Raw genomic sequence first — 12,878 nt, forward strand, 5'->3', positions numbered from 1 at the left:
ATGTCTTTCGACGAAATGTCCGGACAGCGGCAGCTGGTCTGTGTCAGTAATGGCAATTTGATTTTGCCATTTTCACAACTCCCTAATAAATGAACAAAATGTTCCATTTGTAGGCACAGTTACATGCTATGGTATGTATACCATGCTTAATAACCACCATAGGAGGCTCAGAGCACCATCCGCATTCTTACGTACAAAACATGTAAGGAAATAATCAGATCTTTTGCTCTGCAGGAGTCAGGCTTCTTTAAAGCCTGACAAAGTGGCAGAGTGCCATTGTAAACTGAGGCATGATGAAACCATGCCCAAGAACCCAGGCAGGTTAAACCCTTCCACTCATGCCCCTAGGCCCCGAACGGCCAGGTTCTATAGACAGGGCAGCTGGCATGGATTATGGACACTTTTAACATAGGGTGGTTTTTCAACCTTATCTCCTCTGGGAGCAAAGCGCTGGACAGGGTTTCCTGTACGTTTTTGAGGTTCGCAGGGATCTATGTGTGGATGTTTCTTGGTGTGAAAAGCATGACACCTTTTGGGGTGACACCAGGCTCTTCTGGGAGTTAATTTGCATAATCTCTACTTTCTATTTTATGTGACATGGGCTGCAGTTACATTGTTCTGTTAATAGAGGGCAACACACAGGTCATAGTTCCAAACAGGGGTGCACAGTCTGCTTGCTAGCTTACATTTACAGTTCTATTTGGGATTCACCGCCTTTTCATAAACTGAGTACTCTTCCGGAGTATTTCTAACTTATGTAGGTGTTTTGGGGGTGTTACGTGCCTTTGTATGACTGCTGCAAACCACTTGATATTAGACATTGATTGGAAACGACATAAAAAATCCTGACACATATTGTAAGCGGACATAAAATGACCTATATTAGCTAATATAAGTAAACAGACATCACTCCCCCCTCCCCACAAAAAGGGATGTATGCGTACACAAAAAATAAAAATGAAAAACAAGCAACTACTGCAGTTAAAATCTAAAAATGTAAATTCAGTTACATGATCATGACTCGGAAGGGGAAGTTAAAAAGTAAAAAAACACACGTTAGGAGAGAGGTTAGCTTTACATGCCATGAGGGAGGAAGAGGTCTTCCAAGCACTGTTGTGTATGTTGGTCAATCCCTCTGAAACGCAAAAGGGATGTGCACATAGAAATCAAAGCAGAGTCATCCAGAGAGACTATTTAATTCTTTTTTTTTCAAATTCTCAAAAGGAAGCTGCTATCAAATTGAACTATTCATCACAGCCACTGCTAGGAAATCTATGTGCATAAAATGACAATACACCCAAAGGAAAACAAAATATAGCTATAACATGTCAGATTACTAAATTCAGAGTCCAGCCTACTAACCATTAGACCATGGAACCTAAATACTTCCGCAAATGCTGAACTTCATTATGCCAAAACAGAGGCAGTCAGAAACAATATTTAATATTGCTTAATCATATGCCTCAAGAGGAAGAATTTGATCTACATGCTCTATAAAGCACAGAGATTGCTATAGCACAACGTCAATCGACAACATCGCTGTGTTTGTATGATATCAGTCAATTGGGACTATGAATCTGTAAAAATTGTAAATGTGCTCTATATTACCATTTCTGATTTAACGCTCTCAGGTGCATCTTGCAAGGGTTCCATGGTGTAATGGTTAGCACTTTGGACTTTGAATCCAACGATCCGAGTTCAAGTCTCGGTGGGACCGTTATCTTGCTCTTACACTCCATTTTCTAATTTCTCAAATTACAATTCAACAGAGTTAATATTCAGAAGTTCAGTCGACTCTCTCTGCACGACATTACATTTAAATGCACTTTGGTGCCTGATACCAATACAGTGATGCAACTACATATCGTTAATGTACAATCCCTAAGGTCAATCAGAGTGGGCACCCAGATATCTCTCAGAAACATTTTCCACAGATGAATAATGTCCAACCTTAACTCTATGAAAAGAAAAATGTACACACTATGTGCAGTAGATTCTCTGCTCACTGGAACATGCAGAAACAACATTGATGTGAAAAGATTGGAAAAAGCCCTATTTTATTAACATTAAAAAATGTTATACAATTATTTTGGTGAATCATATTCACTTTCACAATCATTCCTATGTTTCAAGCAATTTGATGGTCTTATTAAATGTGTAAAAAATGTAATTCTTTGAGTTGACAAACTGTATGGAGAGCAAACTTTTTATAACTTACAAGAGTTATGAGTTCTAGAAAGTAGTGCATTTACTGATCAAGTGCCCTTGTTTAAATGTACTTACTTTATTTGGATCACACCTTTCTCGAAAGAAGAAATAAACTCTAAATTATCAGGAAACAATTCAACTGATTTTAGGGGCCTCCTGGGCTTTCAATGCAAATCGCTGAGATCAAAAGCCAGTTTAATAGCCATTATACCTTGGAGCTTTGGAGATATGAGAGTGGGCAGTTTCTTTGTGGCAAAAGAGAGTCATCCCCAGAAACTATTAATATTCTTTGGTCAAAGAAGACTGCCATCAAAGTGGGCTGTAAAGCAAAGCTATTGCTGTTATATCTATCTGCAAATGAAAGGCAACTCTAAAAGAGAAGCAGCCCCAAGGTCCCACCGAGACTTGAACTCGGATCGCTGGATCCAGAGTCCAGAGTGCTAACCATTACACCATGGAACCCACATATTCAGTAGCATGATGCACTTCATTCTGGAAAAACAGAGCACATCAGAGAAAATATGTAATATTCCTATATCATTAGACTCCAGAGGAAGAATGTGATCCAAATGAGACATGAAGCCAATACTTTGCGATTGCACAGCATCCAACAGCAACAGTGCTGCTTCGATATAATATCAGTAAACGGTTACTATAGGTCAGTAAAAATCTTGACTGTGCCCTATATTCTCATTGCCCTTATGAAGCTCTGCTCAACAAGGGTTCCATGGTGTAATGGTTAGCACTTTGGACTTTGAATCGGTGGAACCTCTCTCTTGCTCTAACACACTTTGTCTCCTTGTTGTCTTAAATTATAGGCCAAAGATAGTAATATTCATAAGGTTAGTGGTGTAGGGTATTCATTTTCGCTCTCACTCTCTGGCATAACTTTTCATAAAAATCCACTTTTGTGCCTAGCACCTTAACCTTTATGCATTTTTTTTAAATGTATGAACAGTGAGGTCATTCTGAGTCGATGGGCAGATCTGCATCGGAAACATACATAAAAGATTTGAAATTTTCAAACTTAACTCAATGTTAAGAAACATGCTCAATCTGTGACCCAATGGATTCTCTTTTTACTTGAAGATGCAGCAACAACATTAATAATACCATTTTGGGAAAAGCAGCTCTAATGTATCGCCATTCTCTTTCAAAATTGTTAAAGGGTTAATCCTATGAAAAGCGACCACATTCAGAATCAATGATATTAATCAAGCGTCTTAACAGCCTTTACATGTTTGTAAAATGAAGGTATCAGTTTGAGATGAAAAATAGAACGAAGAACACACTTTTCTTAATTCACAAAAGGCCTGAGGTGTATAAATACTGTTTGTACCGACCAAGGGCACATTCGTGAATGTACTTACTTTAGTTGGATCATACCTTTCTTCAAAGAAGACATCCACAATAAACGATAAGGGAAAGGTTCGACTGATGGTAAACTCTTACAGAGATTTGAATGCAAATTATTGGATTCAACCTCCAGGGTGCTACCATTACACCATGGGTCTTTCACACCACAGAAAGTGGTGGGTTTCATTGTGGCTAAAGAGCGTCATCCATGGAAAATCTTTCTTTTTTCAAATGCACCCAGGGAATAATGCTATGAAAGTGGGCGACACAGCAGCGTCATTGCTATTAAAACAAGACACTGAGAGGAAAACAAACACAGTAATTCCCAAGGTCCCACCGAGATTTGAACTCGGATCGCTGGATTCAGAGTCCAGAGTGCTAACCATTACACCATGGAACCTACATACTTAGTGACATGATGAACGTCATTGCAGCAAGAAAAGAGCCTTTTAGAGAATGTATGCAATATTCTTTTATCTTATGCCTCCAGAGGAAGAATCCTATCCAAATGAGCTGTAAAGCAAAGAGTTTGCTATTGCGCAACAACCAACTAAACAGTTCCACATTTGCATTATATCCGTGGGCTAGGAATATGAGTTTGTTAAAATGATGCATGAGATCTCGATTCTCATTTCTGTTACAACTCTGTCAGGTTGCACCAGCAAGGGGCCCATGGTGTAATGGTTAGCAAAGAACATTACTGAAGGGCCCCTCGGCCAGCCAGAAAGCCAAAATGGAGAGAACGGGCATGAACTGGTTGTGAATGAGCTTCAAAATGCGTTCACGGGTAATTGAACTGGTGATCTCCTCAGTTTATACACCTGGAACTCCTGTCAATAGCAACAGTCGGCAGCTGGGTTGCCAGACATTTCGTCGAAAAAAATTTGTCGACAGGACAATTGGTCGAAACCATTTGGTCGAAAACCAAATGGTCGAATTGCTTTGTTTTTTATTTTCACATTTTTTTTGGGGGGGGGGTTTGGGGGGGTCCCCCCAACCCCCTTTTTTTCTAAAAACCCCTTTTTTTCCCTAAACTACAACCTAAAAAATATATATAAATAAATAAAAAAAACGACCATTTGGCTTTCGACCAAATTACGTCGACCAAATGTCTTTCGACGAAATGTCTTTCGACGAAATGTCCAGACAGCGGCAGCTGGTCTGTGTCAGTAATGGCAATTTGATTTTGCCATTTTCACAATCCCTAATAAATGAACAAAATGTTCCATTTGTAGGCACAGTTACATGCTATGGTATGTATACCATGCTTAATAACCACCATAGGAGGCTCAGAGCACCATCCACATTCTTACGTACAAAACATGTAAGGAAATAATCAGATCTTTTGCTCTGCAGGAGTCAGGCTTCTTTAAAGCCTGACAAAGTGGCAGAGTGCCATTGTAAACTGAGGCATGATGAAACCATGCCCAAGAACCCAGGCAGGTTAAACCCTTCCACTCATGCCCCTAGGCCCCGAACGGCCAGGTTCTATAGACAGGGCAGCTGGCATGGATTATGGACACTTTTAACATAGGGTGGTTTTTCAACCTTATCTCCTCTGGGAGCAAAGCGCTGGACAGGGTTTCCTGTACGTTTTTGAGGTTCGCAGGGATCTATGTGTGGATGTTTCTTGGTGTGAAAAGCATGACACCTTTTGGGGTGACACCAGGCTCTTCTGGGAGTTAATTTGCATAATCTCTACTTTCTATTTTATGTGACATGGGCTGCAGTTACATTGTTCTGTTAATAGAGGGCAACACACAGGTCATAGTTCCAAACAGGGGTGCACAGTCTGCTTGCTAGCTTACATTTACAGTTCTATTTGGGATTCACCGCCTTTTCATAAACTGAGTACTCTTCCGGAGTATTTCTAACTTATGTAGGTGTTTTGGGGGTGTTACGTGCCTTTGTATGACTGCTGCAAACCACTTGATATTAGACATTGATTGGAAACGACATAAAAAATCCTGACACATATTGTAAGCGGACATAAAATGACCTATATTAGCTAATATAAGTAAACAGACATCACTCCCCCCTCCCCACAAAAAGGGATGTATGCGTACACAAAAAATAAAAATGAAAAACAAGCAACTACTGCAGTTAAAATCTAAAAATGTAAATTCAGTTACATGATCATGACTCGGAAGGGGAAGTTAAAAAGTAAAAAAACACACGGTAGGAGAGAGGTTAGCTTTACATGCCATGAGGGAGGAAGAGGTCTTCCAAGCACTGTTGTGTATGTTGGTCAATCCCTCTGAAACGCAAAAGGGATGTGCACATAGAAATCAAAGCAGAGTCATCCAGAGAGACTATTTAATTCTTTTTTTTTCAAATTCTCAAAAGGAAGCTGCTATCAAATTGAACTATTCATCACAGCCACTGCTAGGAAATCTATGTGCATAAAATGACAATACACCCAAAGGAAAACAAAATATAACTATAACATGTCAGATTACTAAATTCAGAGTCCAGCCTACTAACCATTAGACCATGGAACCTAAATACTTCCGCAAATGCTGAACTTCATTATGCCAAAACAGAGGCAGTCAGAAACAATATTTAATATTGCTTAATCATATGCCTCAAGAGGAAGAATTTGATCTACATGCTCTATAAAGCACAGAGATTGCTATAGCACAACGTCAATCGACAACATCGCTGTGTTTGTATGATATCAGTCAATTGGGACTATGAATCTGTAAAAATTGTAAATGTGCTCTATATTACCATTTCTGATTCAACGCTCTCAGGTGCATCTTGCAAGGGTTCCATGGTGTAATGGTTAGCACTTTGGACTTTGAATCCAACGATCCGAGTTCCAGTCTTGGTGGGACCGTTATCTTGCTCTTACACTCCATTTTCTAATTTCTCAAATTACAATTCAACAGAGTTAATATTCAGAAGTTCAGTCGACTCTCTCTGCACGACATTACATTTAAATGCACTTTGGTGCCTGATACCAATACAGTGATGCAACTACATATCGTTAATGTACAATCCCTAAGGTCAATCAGAGTGGGCACCCAGATATCTCTCAGAAACATTTTCCACAGATGAATAATGTCCAACCTTAACTCTATGAAAAGAAAAATGTACACACTATGTGCAGTAGATTCTCTGCTCACTGGAACATGCAGAAACAACATTGATGTGAAAAGATTGGAAAAAGCCCTATTTTATTAACATTAAAAAATGTTATACAATTATTTGGGTGAATCATATTCACTTTCACAATCATTCCTATGTTTCAAGCAATTTGATGGTCTTATTAAATGTGTAAAAAATGTAATTCTTTGAGTTGACAAACTGTATGGAGAGCAAACTTTTTATAACTTACAAGAGTTATGAGTTCTAGAAAGTAGTGCATTTACTGATCAAGTGCCCTTGTTTAAATGTACTTACTTTATTTGGATCACACCTTTCTCGAAAGAAGAAATAAACTCTAAATTATCAGGAAACAATTCAACTGATTTTAGGGGCCTCCTGGGCTTTCAATGCAAATCGCTGAGATCAAAAGCCAGTTTAATAGCCATTATACCTTGGAGCTTTGGAGATATGAGAGTGGGCAGTTTCTTTGTGGCAAAAGAGAGTCATCCCCAGAAACTATTAATATTCTTTGGTCAAAGAAGACTGCCATCAAAGTGGGCTGTAAAGCAAAGCTATTGCTGTTATATCTATCTGCAAATGAAAGGCAACTCTAAAAGAGAAGCAGCCCCAAGGTCCCACCGAGACTTGAACTCGGATCGCTGGATTCAGAGTCCAGAGTGCTAACCATTACACCATGGAACCCACATATTCAGTAGCATGATGCACTTCATTCTGGAAAAACAGAGCACATCAGAGAAAATATGTAATATTCCTATATCATTAGACTCCAGAGGAAGAATTTGATCCAAATGAGACATGAAGCCAATACTTTGCGATTGCACAGCATCCAACAGCAACAGTGCTGCTTCGATATAATATCAGTAAACGGTTACTATAGGTCAGTAAAAATCTTGACTGTGGCCTATATTCTCATTGCCCTTATGAAGCTCTGCTCAACAAGGGTTCAATGGTGTAATGGTTAGCACTTTGGACTTTGAATCCAGCGATCCGAGTTCAAGTCTCGGTGGAACCTCTCTCTTGCTCTAACACACTTTGTCTCCTTGTTGTCTTAAATTATAGGCCAAAGATAGTAATATTCATAAGGTTAGTGGTGTAGGGTATTCATTTTCGCTCTTACTCTCTGGCATAACTTTTCATAAAAATCCACTTTTGTGCCTAGCACCTTAACCTTTATGCATTTTTTTTAAATGTATGAACAGTGAGGTCATTCTGAGTCGATGGGCAGATCTGCATCGGAAACATACATAAAAGATTTGAAATTTTCAAACTTAACTCAATGTTAAGAAACATGCTCAATCTGTGACCCAATGGATTCTCTTTTTACTTGAAGATGCAGCAACAACATTAATAATACCATTTTGGGAAAAGCAGCTCTATTGTATCGCCATTCTCTTTCAAAATTGTTAAAGGGTTAATCCTATGAAAAGCGACCACATTCAGAATCAATGATATTAATCAAGCGTCTTAACAGCCTTTACATGTTTGTAAAATGAAGGTATCAGTTTGAGATGAAAAATAGAACGAAGAACACACTTTTCTTAATTCACAAAAGGCCTGAGGTGTATAAATACTGTTTGTACCGACCAAGGGCCCATTCGTGAATGTACTTACTTTAGTTGGATCATACCTTTCTTCAAAGAAGACATCCACAATAAACGATAAGGGAAAGGTTCGACTGATGGTAAACTCTTACAGAGATTTGAATGCAAATTATTGGATTCAACCTCCAGGGTGCTACCATTACACCATGGGTCTTTCACACCACAGAAAGTGGTGGGTTTCATTGTGGCTAAAGAGCGTCATCCATGGAAAATCTTTCTTTTTTCAAATGCACCCAGGGAATAATGCTATGAAAGTGGGCGACACAGCAGCGTCATTGCTATTAAAACAAGACACTGAGAGGAAAACAAACACAGTAATTCCCAAGGTCCCACCGAGATTTGAACTCAGATCGCTGGATTCAGAGTCCAGAGTGCTAACCATTACACCATGGAACCTACATACTTAGTGACATGATGAACGTCATTGCAGCAAAAAAAGAGCCTTTTAGAGAAGGTATGCAATATTCTTTTATCTTATGCCTCCAGAGGAAGAATCCTATCCAAATGAGCTGTAAAGCAAAGAGTTTGCTATTGCGCAACAACCAACTAAACAGTTCCACATTTGCATAATATCCGTGGGCTAGGAATATGAGTTTGTTAAAATGATGCATGAGATCTCGATTCTCATTTCTGTTACAACTCTGTCAGGTTGCACCAGCAAGGGGCCCATGGTGTAATGGTTAGCAAAGAACATTACTGAAGGGCCCCTCGGCCAGCCAGAAAGCCAAAATGGAGAGAACGGGCATGAACTGGTTGTGAATGAGCTTCAAAATGCGTTCACGGGTAATTGAACTGGTGATCTCCTCAGTTTATACACCTGGAACTCCTGTCAATAGCAACAGTCGGCAGCTGGGTTGCCAGACATTTCGTCAAAAAAAATTTGTCGACAGGACAATTGGTCGAAACCATTTGGTCGAAAACCAAATGGTCGAATTGCTTTGTTTTTTATTTTCACATTTTTTTTTGGGGGGGGGGTTTGGGGGGGTCCCCCCAACCCCCTTTTTTTCTAAAAACCCCTTTTTTTCCCTAAACTACAACCTAAAAAATATATATATAAATAAATTAAAAAAACGACCATTTGGCTTTCGACCAAATTACGTCGACCAAATGTCTTTCGACGAAATGTCTTTCGACGAAATGTCCGGACAGCGGCAGCTGGTCTGTGTCAGTAATGGCAATTTGATTTTGCCATTTTCACAACTCCCTAATAAATGAACAAAATGTTCCATTTGTAGGCACAGTTACATGCTATGGTATGTATACCATGCTTAATAACCACCATAGGAGGCTCAGAGCACCATCCGCATTCTTACGTACAAAACATGTAAGGAAATAATCAGATCTTTTGCTCTGCAGGAGTCAGGCTTCTTTAAAGCCTGACAAAGTGGCAGAGTGCCATTGTAAACTGAGGCATGATGAAACCATGCCCAAGAACCCAGGCAGGTTAAACCCTTCCACTCATGCCCCTAGGCCCCGAACGGCCAGGTTCTATAGACAGGGCAGCTGGCATGGATTATGGACACTTTTAACATAGGGTGGTTTTTCAACCTTATCTCCTCTGGGAGCAAAGCGCTGGACAGGGTTTCCTGTACGTTTTTGAGGTTCGCAGGGATCTATGTGTGGATGTTTCTTGGTGTGAAAAGCATGACACCTTTTGGGGTGACACCAGGCTCTTCTGGGAGTTAATTTGCATAATCTCTACTTTCTATTTTATGTGACATGGGCTGCAGTTACATTGTTCTGTTAATAGAGGGCAACACACAGGTCATAGTTCCAAACAGGGGTGCACAGTTTGCTTGCTAGCTTACATTTACAGTTCTATTTGGGATTCACCGCCTTTTCATAAACTGAGTACTCTTCCGGAGTATTTCTAACTTATGTAGGTGTTTTGGGGGTGTTACGTGCCTTTGTATGACTGCTGCAAACCACTTGATATTAGACATTGATTGGAAACGACATAAAAAATCCTGACACATATTGTAAGCGGACATAAAATGACCTATATTAGCTAATATAAGTAAACAGACATCACTCCCCCCTCCCCACAAAAAGGGATGTATGCGTACACAAAAAATAAAAATGAAAAACAAGCAACTACTGCAGTTAAAATCTAAAAATGTAAATTCAGTTACATGATCATGACTCGGAAGGGGAAGTTAAAAAGTAAAAAAACACACGGTAGGAGAGAGGTTAGCTTTACATGCCATGAGGGAGGAAGAGGTCTTCCAAGCACTGTTGTGTATGTTGGTCAATCCCTCTGAAACGCAAAAGGGATGTGCACATAGAAATCAAAGCAGAGTCATCCAGAGAGACTATTTAATTCTTTTTTTTTCAAATTCTCAAAAGGAAGCTGCTATCAAATTGAACTATTCATCACAGCCACTGCTAGGAAATCTATGTGCATAAAATGACAATACACCCAAAGGAAAACAAAATATAGCTATAACATGTCAGATTACTAAATTCAGAGTCCAGCCTACTAACCATTAGACCATGGAACCTAAATACTTCCGCAAATGCTGAACTTCATTATGCCAAAACAGAGGCAGTCAGAAACAATATTTAATATTGCTTAATCATATGCCTCAAGAGGAAGAATTTGATCTACATGCTCTATAAAGCACAGAGATTGCTATAGCACAACGTCAATCGACAACATCGCTGTGTTTGTATGATATCAGTCAATTGGGACTATGAATCTGTAAAAATTGTAAATGTGCTCTATATTACCATTTCTGATTCAACGCTCTCAGGTGCATCTTGCAAGGGTTCCATGGTGTAATGGTTAGCACTTTGGACTTTGAATCCAACGATCCGAGTTCAAGTCTCGGTGGGACCGTTATCTTGCTCTTACACTCCATTTTCTAATTTCTCAAATTACAATTCAACAGAGTTAATATTCAGAAGTTCAGTCGACTCTCTCTGCACGACATTACATTTAAATGCACTTTGGTGCCTGATACCAATACAGTGATGCAACTACATATCGTTAATGTACAATCCCTAAGGTCAATCAGAGTGGGCACCCAGATATCTCTCAGAAACATTTTCCACAGATGAATAATGTCCAACCTTAACTCTATGAAAAGAAAAATGTACACACTATGTGCAGTAGATTCTCTGCTCACTGGAACATGCAGAAACAACATTGATGTGAAAAGATTGGAAAAAGCCCTATTTTATTAACATTAAAAAATGTTATACAATTATTTTGGTGAATCATATTCACTTTCACAATCATTCCTATGTTTCAAGCAATTTGATGGTCTTATTAAATGTGTAAAAAATGTAATTCTTTGAGTTGACAAACTGTATGGAAAGCAAACTTTTTATAACTTACAAGAGTTATGAGTTCTAGAAAGTAGTGCATTTACTGATCAAGTGCCCTTGTTTAAATGTACTTACTTTATTTGGATCACACCTTTCTCGAAAGAAGAAATAAACTCTAAATTATCAGGAAACAATTCAACTGATTTTAGGGGCCTCCTGGGCTTTCAATGCAAATCGCTGAGATCAAAAGCCAGTTTAATAGCCATTATACCTTGGAGCTTTGGAGATATGAGAGTGGGCAGTTTCTTTGTGGCAAAAGAGAGTCATCCCCAGAAACTATTAATATTCTTTGGTCAAAGAAGACTGCCATCAAAGTGGGCTGTAAAGCAAAGCTATTGCTGTTATATCTATCTGCAAATGAAAGGCAACTCTAAAAGAGAAGCAGCCCCAAGGTCCCACCGAGACTTGAACTCGGATCGCTGGATTCAGAGTCCAGAGTGCTAACCATTACACCATGGAACCCACATATTCAGTAGCATGATGCACTTCATTCTGGAAAAACAGAGCACATCAGAGAAAATATGTAATATTCCTATATCATTAGACTCCAGAGGAAGAATTTGATCCAAATGAGACATGAAGCCAATACTTTGCGATTGCACAGCATCCAACAGCAACAGTGCTGCTTCGATATAATATCAGTAAACGGTTACTATAGGTCAGTAAAAATCTTGACTGTGCCCTATATTCTCATTGCCCTTATGAAGCTCTGCTCAACAAGGGTTCCATGGTGTAATGGTTAGCACTTTGGACTTTGAATCCAGCGATCCGAGTTCAAGTCTCGGTGGAACCTCTCTCTTGCTCTAACACACTTTGTCTCCTTGTTGTCTTAAATTATAGGCCAAAGATAGTAATATTCATAAGGTTAGTGGTGTAGGGTATTCATTTTCGCTCTCACTCTCTGGCATAACTTTTCATAAAAATCCACTTTTGTGCCTAGCACCTTAACCTTTATGCATTTTTTTTAAATGTATGAACAGTGAGGTCATTCTGAGTCGATGGGCCGATCTGCATCGGAAACATACATAAAAGATTTGAAATTTTCAAACTTAACTCAATGTTAAGAAACATGCTCAATCTGTGACCCAATGGATTCTCTTTTTACTTGAAGATGCAGCAACAACATTAATAATACCATTTTGGGAAAAGCAGCTCTATTGTATCGCCATTCTCTTTCAAAATTGTTAAAGGGTTAATCCTATGAAAAGCGACCACATTCAGAATCAATGATATTAATCAAGCGTCTTAACAGCCTTTACATGTTTGTAAAAT

General features: G+C 39.1%; 10 non-coding genes across 10 annotated transcripts; 5 read left to right on the forward strand and 5 right to left on the reverse strand.

Moving 5' to 3' along the window:
- Positions 1 to 1,645: 1,645 nt before the first annotated feature.
- TRNAQ-UUG (transfer RNA glutamine (anticodon UUG)) lies at positions 1,646 to 1,717 on the forward strand. Its single transcript has one exon. It is a non-coding gene; the product is annotated as a tRNA-Gln (tRNA).
- Positions 1,718 to 2,598: 881 nt separating this feature from the next.
- Positions 2,599 to 2,670, reverse strand: TRNAQ-CUG (transfer RNA glutamine (anticodon CUG)). Its single transcript has one exon. It is a non-coding gene; the product is annotated as a tRNA-Gln (tRNA).
- Positions 2,671 to 3,892: 1,222 nt separating this feature from the next.
- TRNAQ-CUG (transfer RNA glutamine (anticodon CUG)) lies at positions 3,893 to 3,964 on the reverse strand. The gene has a single exon. It is a non-coding gene; the product is annotated as a tRNA-Gln (tRNA).
- A 2,367-nt stretch (positions 3,965 to 6,331) lies between these two features.
- Positions 6,332 to 6,403, forward strand: TRNAQ-UUG (transfer RNA glutamine (anticodon UUG)). Its single transcript has one exon. It is a non-coding gene; the product is annotated as a tRNA-Gln (tRNA).
- An 881-nt stretch (positions 6,404 to 7,284) lies between these two features.
- On the reverse strand, positions 7,285 to 7,356 carry TRNAQ-CUG (transfer RNA glutamine (anticodon CUG)). The gene has a single exon. It is a non-coding gene; the product is annotated as a tRNA-Gln (tRNA).
- Positions 7,357 to 7,615: 259 nt separating this feature from the next.
- On the forward strand, positions 7,616 to 7,687 carry TRNAQ-UUG (transfer RNA glutamine (anticodon UUG)). The gene has a single exon. It is a non-coding gene; the product is annotated as a tRNA-Gln (tRNA).
- Positions 7,688 to 8,600: 913 nt separating this feature from the next.
- TRNAQ-CUG (transfer RNA glutamine (anticodon CUG)) lies at positions 8,601 to 8,672 on the reverse strand. The gene has a single exon. It is a non-coding gene; the product is annotated as a tRNA-Gln (tRNA).
- A 2,371-nt stretch (positions 8,673 to 11,043) lies between these two features.
- On the forward strand, positions 11,044 to 11,115 carry TRNAQ-UUG (transfer RNA glutamine (anticodon UUG)). The gene has a single exon. It is a non-coding gene; the product is annotated as a tRNA-Gln (tRNA).
- Positions 11,116 to 11,996: 881 nt separating this feature from the next.
- On the reverse strand, positions 11,997 to 12,068 carry TRNAQ-CUG (transfer RNA glutamine (anticodon CUG)). The gene has a single exon. It is a non-coding gene; the product is annotated as a tRNA-Gln (tRNA).
- Positions 12,069 to 12,327: 259 nt separating this feature from the next.
- On the forward strand, positions 12,328 to 12,399 carry TRNAQ-UUG (transfer RNA glutamine (anticodon UUG)). The gene has a single exon. It is a non-coding gene; the product is annotated as a tRNA-Gln (tRNA).
- Positions 12,400 to 12,878: the final 479 nt, after the last annotated feature.

This window comes from Ambystoma mexicanum, chromosome 5p, assembly GCF_040938575.1.
Source record: "Ambystoma mexicanum isolate Mex_15411 chromosome 5p, UKY_AmexF1_1, whole genome shotgun sequence".
NCBI classification, from domain to species: Eukaryota; Metazoa; Chordata; class Amphibia; order Caudata; family Ambystomatidae; genus Ambystoma; species Ambystoma mexicanum.